Source organism: Myotis nattereri (assembly GCF_964212035.1).
Source record: "Myotis nattereri genome assembly, chromosome: 11".
NCBI lineage: Eukaryota > Metazoa > Chordata > Mammalia > Chiroptera > Vespertilionidae > Myotis > Myotis nattereri.
Window position 1 is genome coordinate 37,360,390 of NC_138086.1, and position 17,198 is coordinate 37,377,587.

The window sequence follows — 17,198 nt, forward strand, 5'->3', positions numbered from 1 at the left end:
CATTTATGGCCCTTTAGAAACATTATCTTTTTATAAAGTAATTTTTGTTGTAAAAAAAGATAAGAGGAATGAGACAATTCCATTTTACATAATATGTTAATGTGATTTATTTTAAATTTGTCATTTAGTTCTTTAAAAAATAAATCTGACATTATTTAGTTATTGCTAAGAAAAATTTATGGAAATTTTCTAGTCTTTTTTCTTGTTAACTTTAGTATTTTTCTGGAACATATCTAGAGAAACTAGAATAGAAGCCTACATTTTCCAGACAATATATTTTTAAAATCTCATTTGTCTAAGAGATATCTATATATATAAAAGCCTAAGCAACCATTAGGACCGGTCAACTGAATGACCTGTCGCTATAATGCGCACTGACCACCGGGGGAAGATGCTCAATGCAGGAGCTGCCCCCTAGTGGTCAGTGTGCTCCCACAGCCAACCTCCTGCAGCTGGTCAACCTCCCGTGTTCCCTTCCCCTGGACTGGGTGAGACAGCCCCGACTGGCTCCGATTGCTGGCCAGGCCGAGGGACCCCACCCGTGCACAAATTTGTGCACCGGGTCTCTAGTATCTGCATAAATTAGAATATAGCTAGACAAACTAAATATACCTACACAATATACCTGGATACCATATATAAATACACTTTAGCTGTCTGAAGTAAATATTAATATACATATATTAATATTTACTTCAGACAGCTAAAGTGTATTTATTTCACATTGAAAGAAAATCTCAATATCTGTCATTCATTTTTGAATTGCCCTGCGACACTAAAAATACTTTAGTTATGTTTTGTCCACATATAATGCAAATGTTAAGAGTACTTAATATTATTTTTGAGGAAATAAGGATGGGGGACAGTTAATGGTGAAGATACTCTCATATTTTACCCTTTATACTTAGGATTGATTGCATTGAGGGTGAAGAGACTCTCATATTTTACCCTTTATACTTTAGGTTTGATTGCATTTACTTTAATATGTATTAATTCGTTATATTCTTAAACACAAGTACAAAGAAGCAGAATCTATGCACAGATGTTTATAGCAACTTTATTAAGTGCCCAATCTTGGAAGCAACCAAGATGTCCTAAAAGTAGGTGAATGCATAAATAAACTATAGAACATCTGAACAATGGAATATTATTAAGTGCTAAATATAAGCGAGCAATTAAGACATGAAAAGACATGAAAGAAATTTAAATGCACATTGCTAAGTGAAAGAAGTCAATCTAGAAAGGCTACATTTTATATGAGTTCAATAATATGATATTCTGGCAAAGGCAAAACTATGGAGACAATAAAAAGATCAGTACTTACCAATAGTTGGGATTGAGAGTGGGGAGGTGAATAGGTGAATGCAGAGGATTTTCAGTCAGTGAAATTATTCTATATGATACTATAATGGTGGATACCTCATTATACATGGGTAAACTATGGACTTTGGGTGTTTATGATGTGTTCATGTAGGTTTATTAATGGAAACAAGTGTACCACTCTGGTGGAGGATGTGATAATGGAGAGGTTATGCATGCATGGGGGCAAAAAGTATATGGAAAATCCCTGTACCTTCCTCTCAATTTTGCTGTGAACTTAAATTGCTGTTAAAGAAAAAGAACAAAAATAGCTTCAAAGGAAGAGATTTATATGATATGAAAATTTAATCCACATATAAATATAAAAGCATTTCTTAAGATGTTAATTTAAAGACTAAAAATAAAATAACTGGAGGGAGATCATAGCTTAAAGTCTCTTAGAATTACATCTATAATGAGTGGCATGCATTGTGACATGCATTTTTCTCAACTACAGAATGATTAATTCACAAAGTAGGGGGGAAAAACAAAACAAAACTTCTTTACTTGGGCTAATTCTTGCTGGAATGTGTGGGAGTACATTGTGATTTCATGGTGATTTTGTGACAATAATGATGGGGAAATCAAATGAACCTCAAGATTGTTCCAGTAAAACAGTAGATCTGGCCTCTGTACAAAAAATAAATGTCTCTGACATCTACAACCAGAAAGCACATTTTAAACATAGAATTGGACCCTGACATACAACCATGACTAATAAGGTAAACTGTAGACACAGCAGCTTTTTACAGATATGAAAAATATTTTTGTATCTTTGAAATTCACATCTGACTTAGAATGCCTCCTATATATTTACATGTTGAATTGAATTAAAAGGGGAGGATAATATTTTGAATACTCTTGTTTTATTTACTCTGCTATAATTCTAATCCTGAGTAATAATTCTGAAGGGCCTTAGAATTCTCTTAGCAGCTGAACACTTCATATTTAGTTTTGCTCCATCCTATATAATAAAAGGCTAATATGCAAATCAACCAAACAATGGAAAGACTGGTCGCTATGACATGCACTGACCACCAGGGGGCAGATGATCAATGCAGGAGCTGCCCGTGGGTGGTCAGTGTGCTCCCACAGGGGGAGCCCTGCTCAGCCAGAAGCCGGGCTCACGGCTGGTGAGAGCAGCTATGGTGGCAGGACTCAGACTGTGAGAGGGTACAGGCCAGGCTGAGGGACCGTCCTCCCCCTGACCCCCAGTGCACGAATGTCATGCACCAGGCCTCTAGTTACAAAATAAAAGACTGAAAATTATTTAAATTATAATTATTGTTATGGTTGCACATAATAAGCAAATGTGGCTTAGTATTCATGTTCCAAGCCTTGCCCAGGTTCATCCCTGTATTCATGAGCTTTATTATATGCTGTAGTGTATTCTAACCTTATCCACTAATGCTTCATCATCCCATAAAACTCCGAAGGTAAGAATTGTCTCAGTTTGAATATCACCCTTCCTCAGAGACCCAAAGTGTGTGATTTACAATTCTTCTGTCTGTTTCCTCTTCAGGAAACAATTTTTGCTCTCCCCATCCCTGGCTATTCCTTTAACAAGTATTAGATCTCCTCAACCCTCTCTGGATCTCTGGAGATATTCTAAAGGAGTTCATATTGATAGGAAAGCATTATGTTAAAGTGTATGCAAATGTTCACAGCCATGATTAAAATTGTGTGTGTGTGTGTGTTGTGTGTATATAGGGGTTTTAATCAAGAGATTAAAGAGAGAAAATTAAGTAGCAATTTTATATTCATTTTTCATCCTTACTCAAGGATGTTTACTGATTTTTAGAGAGAGAGAAACAGAGAGTGGAGAAACTTTAATGTGAGAGATAAACATAGATTGGTTGCCTCCCCAGTTGCCTCCCAGGTCCAGGATAGAACCCAAGACATTTTGGTATACAGGAGGGTGCTCCAACCAACTTAAAAGAATATTTTCCAGGACCAAGTGTAAAGGAAAAACATTTACACAGCTATCATAATATGAAGATATGAAACTACACCAGAATGTATGTTTGATAGAAATAATTTAATAAGGAAATGTAGTTACTAGTTTTTAATCAATTAAAATTAAGAGACAAATGTGATTACTCAATTTGGGCAGGGTCTATGTATTTTATATTTGTGAACCTTTATTGATTCATTGAACAAATATTTGTTGAGAACGCCTAGCAGTAAACAAACAAGTAAATAAACAAGACAATTGTGGTTCTTATGCATAAAGGGCTTAGAGTCTAGGACTACCATAAGGCTAGGTTAATAATATCATTTGAGCAAGTAAGAGCTTACATGTAGGTGATTCATTTTCAAAACCCTGTGGTAACCTTAGTTCATTAGTAAAAGAATATATATATGTGTGTATATATATATATATATATATATATAGAGAGAGAGAGAGAGAGAGAGAGAGAGAGAGAGAGAGAGAGCGAGAGAAGAGAGAGAAGTCTTTGAAGGCAGGAGAAGTAATGGGGAAATCCTGAGTAGAAGTCTTTCGCCTTTACATGGGTTCATCTCCAAGCAGGTACCCTGGATATTGTTGAAAGGGCAGGAAACACCTTTCACAAGACACTTTCTTCAGTTATAAATGGAAGGAGCTACCAAAGGATCTGAGAATACTGGAAACAGTCACAGTATTATGATAGCCCATTTTTATTTAAACTAAATATATCCGATCAGATAAGTTAAGGCAGAACATTTTTTCATTCTTTAACATTCCAAATTGTTTACATTTCTAATCTGAAGTTCACTGCTGAGTCACTACTAGTGAGTCACAGTATTGGCTCCAAATTCTTGGCTTGGTGAGGAGATTTAAAAATAAGCAACTTGTTATTAATTTCATGAAAATGCCTTTGATTTTATTATTTTATTCAAATTGATAACAGACAGACTTGGGACCTGTGGATGGTCTCTCAGTCTAACTTTACATAAGACTCTCCCTGTTGGCATGCTTACTTTCCACTTACAATCTTTTCCCTTGGACCTTATCTTTATAATATCAACTAAACAAGATTGGAAACAAGTTAGCAAATTCAACAAGAATTCTAAATTGAATAGATAAGAGTCCACTCTCTCTTATCAATGATGTCTGTGCCCAACTCAAAGTTGAAAGAGATAAGCAGGGTAAGTGTTTGGCAATTTACTTTTCAATAGTTATTTGTATGTCAGACCTTTAATCTGATCCTTTCATAAGCAGCTTTCACATTAGCATAGCTGACATTCTTATCTAAAATCCAGAAAGCCCCTGGGAGAATGAAGGTTAAGGAAAACCATTTTAAGGAAACTGTATCTTTCTCTTGAAAATGATTAAACCTCTTAAGAGTTTTATATAAATATCTCAGTTAAAAGTTCACCTATTTGATGATTTTTTTTTAAATCCTCACCCAAGGATATTTTTTATTGATTTTAAAGTGAGAAAAAGGGAGAGAAACGTCAGTTGCCAACTGTATGAACCTCGACTGGGGATCAAACCTACAACCAAGGTATGTGCCTTAGAATGGAACCCGCATCCTTTTGATGTAAGGGATGATGCTCCAACCAACTGAGCCACTTGACCAGGGCATGATTGTTTTTACTAGCATCCTGACCCAACGGTGAGATTAACTTCATTTGGTTTATTTGTTTTTATTTACTAGTTTACCTTTAGTTTTCTAAGTACTAAAAATACATTTAACTTTCAAAACTTTCTGATTTCTGAATATATGGATGCATAGAGAAATAGAATAATAAATACTTTTGCCCCTAAAAGAAATTGGTTCCTGATTAGCTCTTTGCAAATATGTACTTGGCAGGCCTCCCAAAAAGGGAAACATAAAGGTAAATTGTATTGTGCTCTATATTTCAATGTCTTCTAATTAGATGTAATTAGTCAAAGGCCCTCCAAATTTGTACATGCTTCCAAATCCAATAAATAAAACATTTTAGTACATGTATTAATTGAATGCATTACAACAAATGTAGGTAGTTGGAACTTACTTTAAAGGCTCCGATTAGTTATATTTAACATAAGCTTCAAAATAATAACAGACATTATATAATATAATACTTAGTAGATGCTTTAATTCTTTACTTTTAGTTTTTAGGAAGGTTATAGACATTATAAACCAAAAGAAATAAGATAAAAGTTAATAACATATATATACACTGATTAATATACTTGGCCTTGAAAAACAAAGACACATTTAAAGTTCTTCAAGCAGATCAGCAGGTCACATATTTTAAGAGGGTTATGTTTAGACCAGTGGTTCTTTACTTTTCTTGAGACACAGTTTTATGAGATTTACAAGGACTATTGGCCCCCTACTCAAGAAAATAGTACATATATATCTATATCCACTTAGTGGCCAGATTATTATGACCACCCCATCAGTACTTCGTTGGGCCACCTTTTGCCTTCAATACTGCGGCGATTCTTCTTGGCATTGACTCCACAAGATGTTGAAAGGTGATGCGAGGAATCTGACCCCATGCCTGATGAATAGCACGCCCAGTTCTGTGAGATTTGATGGTTGTGGAACTAGCTGCCTGATGGCTCTTTTAACTTCGTCCCACAAATGGTCAATTGGGTTGAGATCTGGTGATTGTGGGGGCCACCTAAGCAAGGTAAAGTCTCCCTCATGTTCTTGAAACCACTCCTGCACAATACGAGCACCATGGCATGGCACGTTGTCTTGTTGGAAGAAGCCATCTCCATTGGGATACGCCATCAACATGATAGGATGAAGTTGATCAGCAACGATACTTAGGTATGTTGTGCCATTCAGACGTTGTTCCACATGAATTAAAGGGCCCAATCATGCCAGGAAAACATGCCCCAAACCATAACACTGCCGCCACCAGCTTGAAGGGTTGTACTCATGCATGTGGGGTGCATGCTTTCATGTTGTTTCCGCCAAATTCTCCCTCTGCCATCTGCATGATGCAACTGGAAACATGATTCATTGGACCACATGATTTTTTTTCCAGTGTTCGACTGTCCAATCCTCGTTTTCCTGTGCGAATTGGAGACTTTTTATCTTGGTAACTGCAGACAGCAAAGGTGTTTTTTGTTTTTGTTTGTTTTTTTAAATATATTTTATTGATTTTTTACAGAGAGGAAGGGAGAGAGAGAGTTAGAAACATCGATGAGAGAGAAACATTGATCAGCTGCCTCCTGCACATCTCCTACTGGGGATATGCCCGCAACCCAGGTACATGCCCTTGACCGGAATCGAACCTGGGACCTTTCAGTCCGCAGGCTGAGGCTCTATCCACTGAGCCAAACCGGTTTTGGTGATAGAAAAGATGTTTTAACAGGCCTTCGGCTGTTTTGCTGATACTCGTTCCATGGCTCTGAGCGCCAACAATCATCCCACGTTCAAAGGCTGTTAAATCGCATTGTTTACCCATATCTTAAGAAAAAAATCACTTCTGTCATGGTAAACAACCTGCTTCTCTATTTATAATGGTCTGGCCCTCTAGCAACTTCAGTGCGAAATTATAGCTAATTTGCCTACAAATGTCAGGTGGTAATAATAATCTGGCCACTCAGTGTATATAAAAGGCTAATATGCTAAGTGTTTGTCCGACCAGTTGCTACGACATGCACTGACCACCAGGGGACAGACACTCAATGCAGGAGCTGCCATGACGTGGACTGGCCATTTACAGAGAAACAGCACTGTGGACCTGGTGCCCACAAAGCAACACTCGGCTTCCCCAAAGTGAGACACAGGCCCTGCCACCACCCCAGAGCAACTGCCCACCAAATTGCAACTGATGCTGCTGAGACCCCATGGTGCAAAATGCAACCCACAGCCCAGCCCAGCCCGAAAATGGTTGCTGTGGGTGCTGGTAATGATGTCATTTAGCAACGCCATGCTTCCTCTCCCTAGCGACTAGCCTCCTTGGAGTTTCTTCAGCCCAGGAACACAACTTGCTTTATAACCAGGTGGAAACATTTTACACTTTAACCAAATGTCTGTGAAGTGTTTTCCATGCCTCATCTCATTTGATCCTCATAGAAGTCCTGGAGTAGGTAGATAGGAGACATGATGGAATCCTATTTTCTTTTCATTAGCCAGAAAGCAGAGATTTAGAAAGCTTAGAAACTTGACCTGAATGAAAGGAAATAAGGAATGATGGACCTTGAAAATGACTTCAGGTTTTCTCACTGTGAAGAATATAGTCAAACACTGCTGCAGTAAAATATTTTACCCTTTGTTCTTCCTGCGTGATCTACAATAATAATCTGCTTTGTGTTGATATTTACTGCTGTGTTGCTGACAATTACCTGAAAGAGAAGTTGGGGTGCTTCTCTGGGCTGGGAAAAGCTTAGCTAAATAAGAAAGCATGTCTAATTAAGCAAGTTTATTATATATATATATATGTTATTATATATATGTTATATATATATTTATATATATATATATTATATATATATAATATAATATATATATATATATATATATATATATGAGGCTAGTAGACTCACACATGTGCGATACATATAAAGCTCTCACTGGCGCCAATTGAACGCGTGTGTTTTGATCTGTCATTGTTGACCGTCAATTTGGTTGACACTTCTATTATAGAGAAAGGGCGAATGGCAATATTAAAATATTTCTTCTAATTAATTTCCTTTCAGTGTGCATTAATTCGTGCACCAGGCTTCTAGTATATGTATAAAATGCTTGTTAGGCCTTGTGAAACTCAGATTGTCTGATTTAGAAAAAATACTAAATCAAAATCAGATACACATAATGCTTACTGATGTACATTTTTTGTTTTTACATCTAAAGACAAATGTGAATTCCTGTGTCTCTCAAAACCATGCTATTCTCTGAATGAGTTACTATTTTTGTATTAATGAATGGACTTAACATTTAAGAATATCTTTAGATTTTAAAGTAGCTCAGCTATTTTGGAAAGCAATTTGGGAGAACCACTTTTGAATGAGCAAATCTATTTCCAGAAATTTGTTTTAGAGAAAAAATCTGAAATGCAGATTCATGTTAAAAAATGTTGACAATAAATACAGTATAATATCCTAGTATGTATTTAGTACTTCCTATATGCTAAGGTTTTTCTTTTCTCTGTGTTTTAAGTCAATTAGTCTTAACAATTGCCATGTATGTACTATTTACTGTCACCTATTTTAAATAAGTGTGGGGGAAAAGCACTTGAGTTAAAGGTTTTAATAATTAACCCCATATTTGCAGTAGTAAATGACATAGTTGAGACATGAATCCAGATCAGCCTGCAGTTATGCCTTTACTGATGTTCTTTTCAGGATATGTTTTATATTAATGGAAAATCAGAGGCAGCATAAATATCTAATAATAAAGGGATGTTTAAGCACCACATAACTATAGATATAAGATACAAACCGTCCAACCTCAGAGAGAAGGCAGGGGTAGGGGAGGGGGCGTAAGAGATCAACCAAAGGACTTGTATGCATGCATATTAGCATAACCAATGGACACGGACACTGGGGCAGTGGGGGCTTGTTCTGGGGAGCGGGAGTGGCTGGGAGGGTGTCAATCAGAGCAAAAGGAGACATATGTAAAACTTTAAACAAACAAAAAAAAGAAAGAAAAAAATTGCATTTAACCAAATAATGTAATGCCATGGGAATGCTTAGGATATATACTTAAGTGTATGAAAGCGAACTCAAAATCATTCATATTGCAAAAATATATGTGTAATATGAAAATAATTTTGTATGTGACTTTGACAAATTTGCCAAGTATTAATAAAAATTGCTTTTGGATTTTTGTCACTTTATGTTTTTCCAGTCTATTAAATTGTCTATAAAAAGCATGCATTGCTCTTCTAAAACTAAACATTTTAGCTATTTTCATAATCGTTATTGATTTTACAATTCTTCATCTGTTAACCTGGACCATTTCAAAATGAAAAGGAAAAAACATAAAATCTCTCTGATAAAAAAGCAGAACATGCCCCCTAGTGGTCCTCGAAGTTATTAGAGTCTTTGTTTATTTTTGTGGTGGAGAATTTTCCTTAACTTGCATGTGTTTGACAGTAATGGGAGGAAAATGGCCATCAGAATCCTAAGATGAAAGTCATTGGTATCTAATTAGGATCTGAGTTATTTAGAACACTTTACCCCACTTTGAGAAAAATGTTTAAATTAGGTCAATCTATTTAAGTATGAATAGTCAGCAATATTTAAAATTGCAGTCATTTCTTTATTTGTTTTGCCCATTTGAATTTTAAACCCACCTTTACTTTTAGGATTTTCTAGAGTGAAGCTTAGATTTATTTTTATACAGGTCCTGCAGTTAAAGTGCTTTATTTCTTAAACTGGTCTGTATTTGATGCAAAAAGTTGGTAAGTGTATTGATGAGTAGACTCATAAAATAATATGGAAAATGATGATAAATAAAAATATTATTTAAATGGTGAATAAATGCATCTGTGTATTTATCTAAAATTACAATACCTTAATGTGAGAGATTACATTTATTATTATTATTATTATTATTATTATTAATGTTATTTGAAAATGAGAAGAGACAATAGCTAATGCATTCCTGATTGGGAAGATTTAATATTGTAAAGACATAAATTTTCCCAAAATTGAAATCAAGATATAATGTACATAAAATAAAAATTCAGAAGGTGGTACAGGTTAGGTTAGGGGCTTCAAAGTCTACTTTTGATTTTATCCCTAATGCCCGCTGCCTATATAACTTAGGTAATATTAGTTAACTGTCCTGTGTCACCATGTTCTTGTTTGTATAATATATATAGTAATCATATAGTGTCTACCTTAGAGAGTTATGGCCAGGAATTCTTGGCATAAAGGAGAAACTCAATAAACAGTGATACAATAGTATTATTAGTTTTAATTCACTTTCATTCAAAATTCTAACAAAAGCTAATTTGTGTTTTGCAAATTCATAGTAAAATTTGCTTTGAAGAAGCACTAAAAATAGGTAATATAGTGCTGAAATATAACAAAAATGGAAGGCACTAGCCCTCCTCCCCCAAATAAATGTGTAACTATATAGAATCAGCAAATGCATCATTGCATACCAATGAAATAGACTACTATTTTACAGATAAAAATAATCAGGTTGAAGTGCTCTTCAAAAGATGATTGCTTAAAGAAGATGTGATACATATATACGATGGAATACTACTCAGCTATAGGAAAAGAAAAGATGAAATACTACCATTTGTGACAACATGGATGGACTTTGAGAATATTATGCTAAGCGAAATAAGTCGGAAGAAAAAGTTAAGGACTCATATAATTTCACTCATATGTGGGATATAAAACTGAAAGCAACAAATAAACAAATACAAAAAACAAACAAACAAACAAAAACTCATAGATGCAGATAACACTATGGTGGTTACCAGAGAGAAGGAGGGTGAGAGGGTAGTAATGAGTAAAGGGGTCAAATATATGGTGACGGAAGATGATTTGACTTTGGGTGGTGGGAACACAATGCAATATACAGATCATGTATCGTAGAAATGTACACTTGAAATTTATATAATCTTATTAACTAACTAGAGGCTCAATGCACGAAATTTGTGCAAGAGTAGGTCTGCCTTCCCCCGACTGCCACCCCAGGCTGCTGGCCCCGGCTTCCCTCTGGCACCCTGGACCCAGGCTTCCCTCGCAGCCCCGGCTTTGTCCAGAAGGTCATCTGGTCTAATTAGAATGTTATACTTTTATTATAGATGTCACCTCAATAAAACTAATTTTAAAAATCAGATAGAAACATATAGTAGAGTCATGCCTTATCAGGGAATTTGGTTCTAAAGATTTAAATTTACTTGTAATCAAAATTATTCTTAAAAATATCTCAATAAAGTGTCACATTAGAGACAACGGCCCTGGGTAAATTAGTTAATTACTATGTAAAGAAGATGCTTTACAAAACATACATTTTTCAACTACTCTGTCAAACTTAATGCTACAAGAGCTCACATTAGAAAAGGCTCTGAGTAGTCTTAGGAACTGAGACCAACAGAGGGCACAAAGGAAATGGAAGGAAAATTTTGTCTATACTGATTCAGAGACATTCTGCTTATTGAACAGAAATGTCTATACAGATTTTACAATTTCTCCTATTTTTTTTTCATTCCAGATGATGTATATTTCACTTTTGATAAGTGAAAATATATATGAAGTGGAGGGATATCCATGATAAAAAATAAATCACAGAACCATATTATAATATGCTGCTATAAAATACAGATATGCACACACAATGTATTTTTATAAAAATGAGTCAAGCTATGCATAAAACATTGTAATGTATATACATTTTTATATTTAAAAGTTGTGCATTTATAAAAGGGTTTGAAAGACTATAAATCAAGTTGTTAATTGTGGTTGTTTCTGTGGAATAAAATCAGGTAGGGGGAGGGATTTTCCTTATATATCATTAGATGTTCTAGGAGCATATGTAAGTTTTGTGATAAAATAGCATATATAGAGAGTGAATAAATTAAATAAAATAGAAACTGACAATTTTAAAAAGGAAACTTTTGTAGCATTTTCTGTTAACATATGACTTAAACCAACTTAGATAGTAGGTAAAGACGGGACAACAGAACAGGAAAAATTGCTATAGCTCGGATAAATAATTGCATCTAAATATTATATATCTGTTCCTATAAATGTATATTTCTCTCTCTCTCTCTCTCTCTCTCTCTCTCTCTCTCTCTCTCTCTCTCTCTCTCTCTGCCACAGTTATTAATTCCTACCCAGTGTGCTTCGCAGTTGTTCCTGGAATCTGCCACTCCCTCTTCATCATTGCTACTATTGCCCTATTGAGTCAAGAAAGGCAAACGGATTGTCTTTGGGAGAGATCACATGCACAGACATAATTTTTTAAAACCAGATATTGATTTAACATTTTAAATTTAATTAACAATTCCTAAAAGTACGAGGTTTGGTTTTGGCTTCTTGTATAGGATTTAAAGTCTAGAATATTTAGTCCACATTTCCACATAACAATTAGCTTCAGAAACTGAGTAAATGATACCTACTTTAGATACAGCTCTCAGTTTTCCACAGTTCTAACTGGCCCTGTTTCACCTGTTTAAGTGTACTGCCTGGCCTTTGTTATTGGTTGTCATAAATGTGTCTCTTCAAAGTATTATTATGGCCTCAAAACTGGTCTGGAGTTACTCCAAGATGCCAATCCTGTTCTATTTAGCAAAGATAACTGTGCCACTTCTTGGTTTCAGTGAAGCACTTGCAAATCTGCCACCATTCCTTCGTCATCACTTATTTTCCTTGTATGTGCCTTACTTTATCCAGAACATTTCTCTCATTGTTCTTTCTTGTGCTCCAAATGTACATCTCCTGGCATTCAGTAATGCCAGGCTCTCTGCTGGGTGGTGTGGATATAGAGTTCATAACCCAGTGGGGGGATAGAGAAATTATTATTTGCAATTAAATTGCTAGAATTGATGATAATAGAGCACTTAGAAAAACTAACTGATTTTGCCTGCACAGGGGTAAGTCAAAGAAGGCTTAATGAAGATAAGATGAAAATTAAGACATAATTGTTAGAGATGAGATGTGAACTGAGGATATGATTTTCATAATATATAGATTGACTTTTTCTTGAGGGATTCCTATTCAGGTACCTATTAGTGGTAGCTTTAAAAAGGAAATTTTAAAGGTAAAACAATTATTGGATGTATTTAAATACTTATCATTTTAAAAATATACAGTATAAAGTATTAACATTATTAAAGCATAAATATTATTGAAATATAATAATATCAATTCCATGTCATTATTTTCTTAAATATTGGATAAATTTAACTCATCCAATCATTTTGAAAATGCCAGAATCCTGTAATGAATGGATAATATACTTATGAAAAGAGAAATGTCAGGTAATAATAAAAATAAGTGTCTATAGGTATATCTGGAATTCTCAATTATTTCACATTCATCAATAAAAAAATGACTGTAGAGTAGTAGTAAGTCCTAATTTATTCTAGAGCTCCATCTGCTGCTGCATCTTATTATTGCATGTTGCTTTTTATAAATACTATAAATGTGAAATTCCAGTCTTTGGAGGAAATAAGTCAGTCTTATTGAATGTGTCATGGTAAGTTTACTAGCAATTTAGTATATGAGATTAATTTAGATATTTTCAAATATTTTAATGTAAATAAACAGAGTAAATCAAGAAGTTGGCACTCTATCAGAGCATCCTCAAATATAAAATACAATTTTAATAAATAAATCAAGATTATATATTCTGATAGAAGGTTATACAGATACATAAACACTTTTCTTTCCTAAGCCAATATATACTTTGCTCTTTTTATTACACTTTAATTCATGCTCTCCAGTTAAAAAAAAAAGCTCAAAAAATGGAAAAGGATTCTAATATTAAATGCTTTATATATTTTAGAGAACCAACAGTAGTCTCAGAGGCAAAGAATAGGAGAAAACATGCCAAGTAAGGAGAATTGATTCAACAGATATGGAGAGATGTGTACATATAGTATGATTTTAGAAAGTAATTCAGGGAAACAGAAGCATGGTCTTCATGCCAGAATGTGTGTGTGTGTGTGTGTGTGTGTGTGTGTGTGTGTGTGTGTGTTGGGAGATGGTGTGTGATATAGAAAAACAGTGACAGGGTCCATATGCAGAGTCCTAAATATCAAACCAAAGAGTTAGTTCACTTTTATGTGAATATAGGTACTCATCAAAGTTTTCAGGTGGGACAACTGATTACATGTATTTGTATTATTATGGTGGTAGTATTTCTGGATGCAGAGAGGGATATAAAAAGTAAGTTCTAAGATCTGAATCAGGGGAGGGGGTATCAATAGTAAGAAAAAATGAAAAAAAAAAGTGCTGAATGTGAGAGGTAATAGTGGGGAAAAATCTAATACCAGAGAACATCAGAAATGATAGTATAATTGAGTTGAAATAAGTTTATTCAGAATTGCCTAAGGAAATAAGTGACTCTAAAGAAAATTGTGTTTGTGAGAAGGAAGGCTATTTACATCATTAAGACTGAAGTAAAGAGTAGGAAACATACATGAAATCATAAAGATATTTTTGAATTTTGCCAGAAAGTGTAGAACTGGCACAATCCATGAAACTAACATTTTTATTATCAGAAATAAACATTGTGATTATGGCATGGAAAGACCAGAAGCAAAATTAGGGGAAGCACTCAGAAAATATATTCTACTTTTTCACTTAAAGCCCAGGACAGAAAGAAGGTAGCAAGGAAAAAAGGAAAGTAGAAAGGAAGGGAATATTTGAATTATTATATGAAAGTGTTAAATATGCAGCATAGTAAGTGCTCTTTTGTTGTTTTGTCTGTTAAATCTTTATTGTTGAAAGTATTACATAGTGTTCCCTTTTTTCCCCCATTAGCCCCTTCCAGCCTGCCCCCACCTCCCGACTCCCCACCCCTGACCTTCACCATATTATTGTCTGTGTCCATGGGTTATCCATATATGCATACAAATTCTTTGTTGTTGTTTTATAAACTATCAAATATAAAAAGAGATTGGTATTTAAAAGAAGAGCGTGATACTTTGGAAAGATAGTTGGAGGAGTCAAAAGTTGTGAATTTAAGGTCTGTTTCTGCCTCTTTTTTTTTTTCTGTGACACTTTAGAAAGAAACTTAATTTTCCCAAGCTCAACTTGTCCCTTATTCTTCCTTCTCCCCCAAAATTTATCAGACTTTGATTCTCCATGTGGTTGTGGGGAAAATCTCGCTTGTCCAGGGAAGATTTAACTCTCCATTGTTTTCCTTCACCTTCCTTCTCCAGTTTAGGGCTTCTAGACCTTCCCACTTGTCACCCCCCCCAAGGCTTGGCCACCAAGAGAGGCTGTGTACTTCCCAATGAAGGCTGACTCATCCCTCAGAATAGGTGCTGCTTTGCATTCTCTCACTTCACCTCAGCCAATAATTTCTTCTCTCTCTGTGCTCCTCTCTTTTATATTCTCTCTTCCATATTTTGTACCTAGATATTTCCAAGTTTATGGTTATGGTAAGGCCAGCACACCATATTTCCAAAAACAGAAATATATGATTTTCATCGTAGCTGATCCAATTGTTAATCTAATGAGAATTTCAACTGCCATATAAAAATTTGAGCTCTCAATATTTCTTTTTCTCTTTTACAGTGGACCAATTGATCTGAAAGCTGGTCTCCCCTGCCAAACGCTTTACTGTGAAAGTAAACTTTTCTTATTGTACAAATTGGACCCTGAGCTTTCCTTTAAATTCCACATATTGATAAGATCTTTTCCAGAATGGAGTATAGAAATGTTTGTTTCTCCTTAGTTTTAAAATAATAACTAATAAATGATTTAAAACCAAACATAGAATAACTCTCCTTTTAATTTACTCAGGCTGCTAATGCTAGTCATATCTTTCCTCCCGTTTTCAAGCACTATTTAAAGCAGCTATCAACTCTCAAAGTCCTCATTTCCACTTCCTCTTGCACTTCTGCATCTGCCCTCAGACTGAACAAGAACTCTGGCCTATCATCAATGACTTCTGTACCCTAATGCAGTGGACATTGTTCATTCTTTACCTTCTGGATCTCTTTGCTTCTTTTGGGATGGCTGATCCCTCACTCTTTAAAGCTCTTAAAACTTTAACTTACTAGGCCTTTCCCATTTCTGTTTCTCATCCTACATTTCAAATTCAGATTTATTGGTTGCTTCGAGCTTGATCTATTCAGATTCCAGTTTTTATATATAAAAAGGGATATGACACCTACTTCTCATAGTTTTTGAGAACATGAAAAAGCAATGTATGTGAATATATCGTGGCATGCTCAATTAAAGGGAACTCTTAATTCTTTCATTTTCTTCTGCTAACATCAGCTTTAGGGTATAATTAAGCAAAGTATTCTAAACTAAATTTGAATTGGACCATGAATTAAACATAATATGAATGAATATCTTGCAAATATCAATCTGGGATAAGGAATATAAAATGTTTTATCTTAGAAGATGTATTCAGTTATTTTTATTACCTGAATAGCTTGGAACTGTTTTTGCGAACATCTCTGTTTAATCAATTATAACATTTTAAACATCTTGGAATTGTAATGATGTGCAAAATAAACTAGATATGACCAAGAATTCAAGCATTCAGTTTTTCATAAAGTTGTTTTACACAAGCTTTGTTAAGAGAAGTCTGTGTGGTGTGCCTCTACCTGAACTCTCCTTTATGCTAAAGTCCTTTCTTCTGTCCAAATGAGGATGCCTAACTGTGTACAGCTAATGAAGTTGTAATGTGTAAGCAATTTTTCATTAGCTTCATAGTTTTCATCAAACTTCCTTATGTGATCTAACTTCAAACAATCTCCTGCTCTAGAGTAGAAGGCTGTTATTCCTGATGGAATCACTTATAACACAATTCTTCCTTTCTCTACCCTTCCCTGTCAGGACCGAACCGCTGGCTTGTTTGTATCTGTTTTCTAGAAAAGACAATCTCTTTCCATGGTTACAGCTGTTCTATTACAGCCCTTTAAACAAATTATATAAAGAAGAGGAAGGGAATTAAATTTTAAGTCTGATTAAAATGCTCTGACATTTTTAATCATTATTATATTACATTCTAATAAAATTATGCAACAGATTAATGAGCTTGAAGGACTCTTCAGTGGAGCATGATGTTCTATATTAAATTAATCTCAGAAAAGGGAGTTCAGCTCTGCCTTTTCCTTGCTGCTCTATTCTCTCTGGTCCTTAGGCCATGAGTTCTAGCCACAGTGATCTCCCAGAATTATCAAGTCTGTCTCATCCCTTTAGCTCAGGCAGCTCACCAGGCATTGTTTGGGTTCTGCCTCGCTGAGCTGCAGAC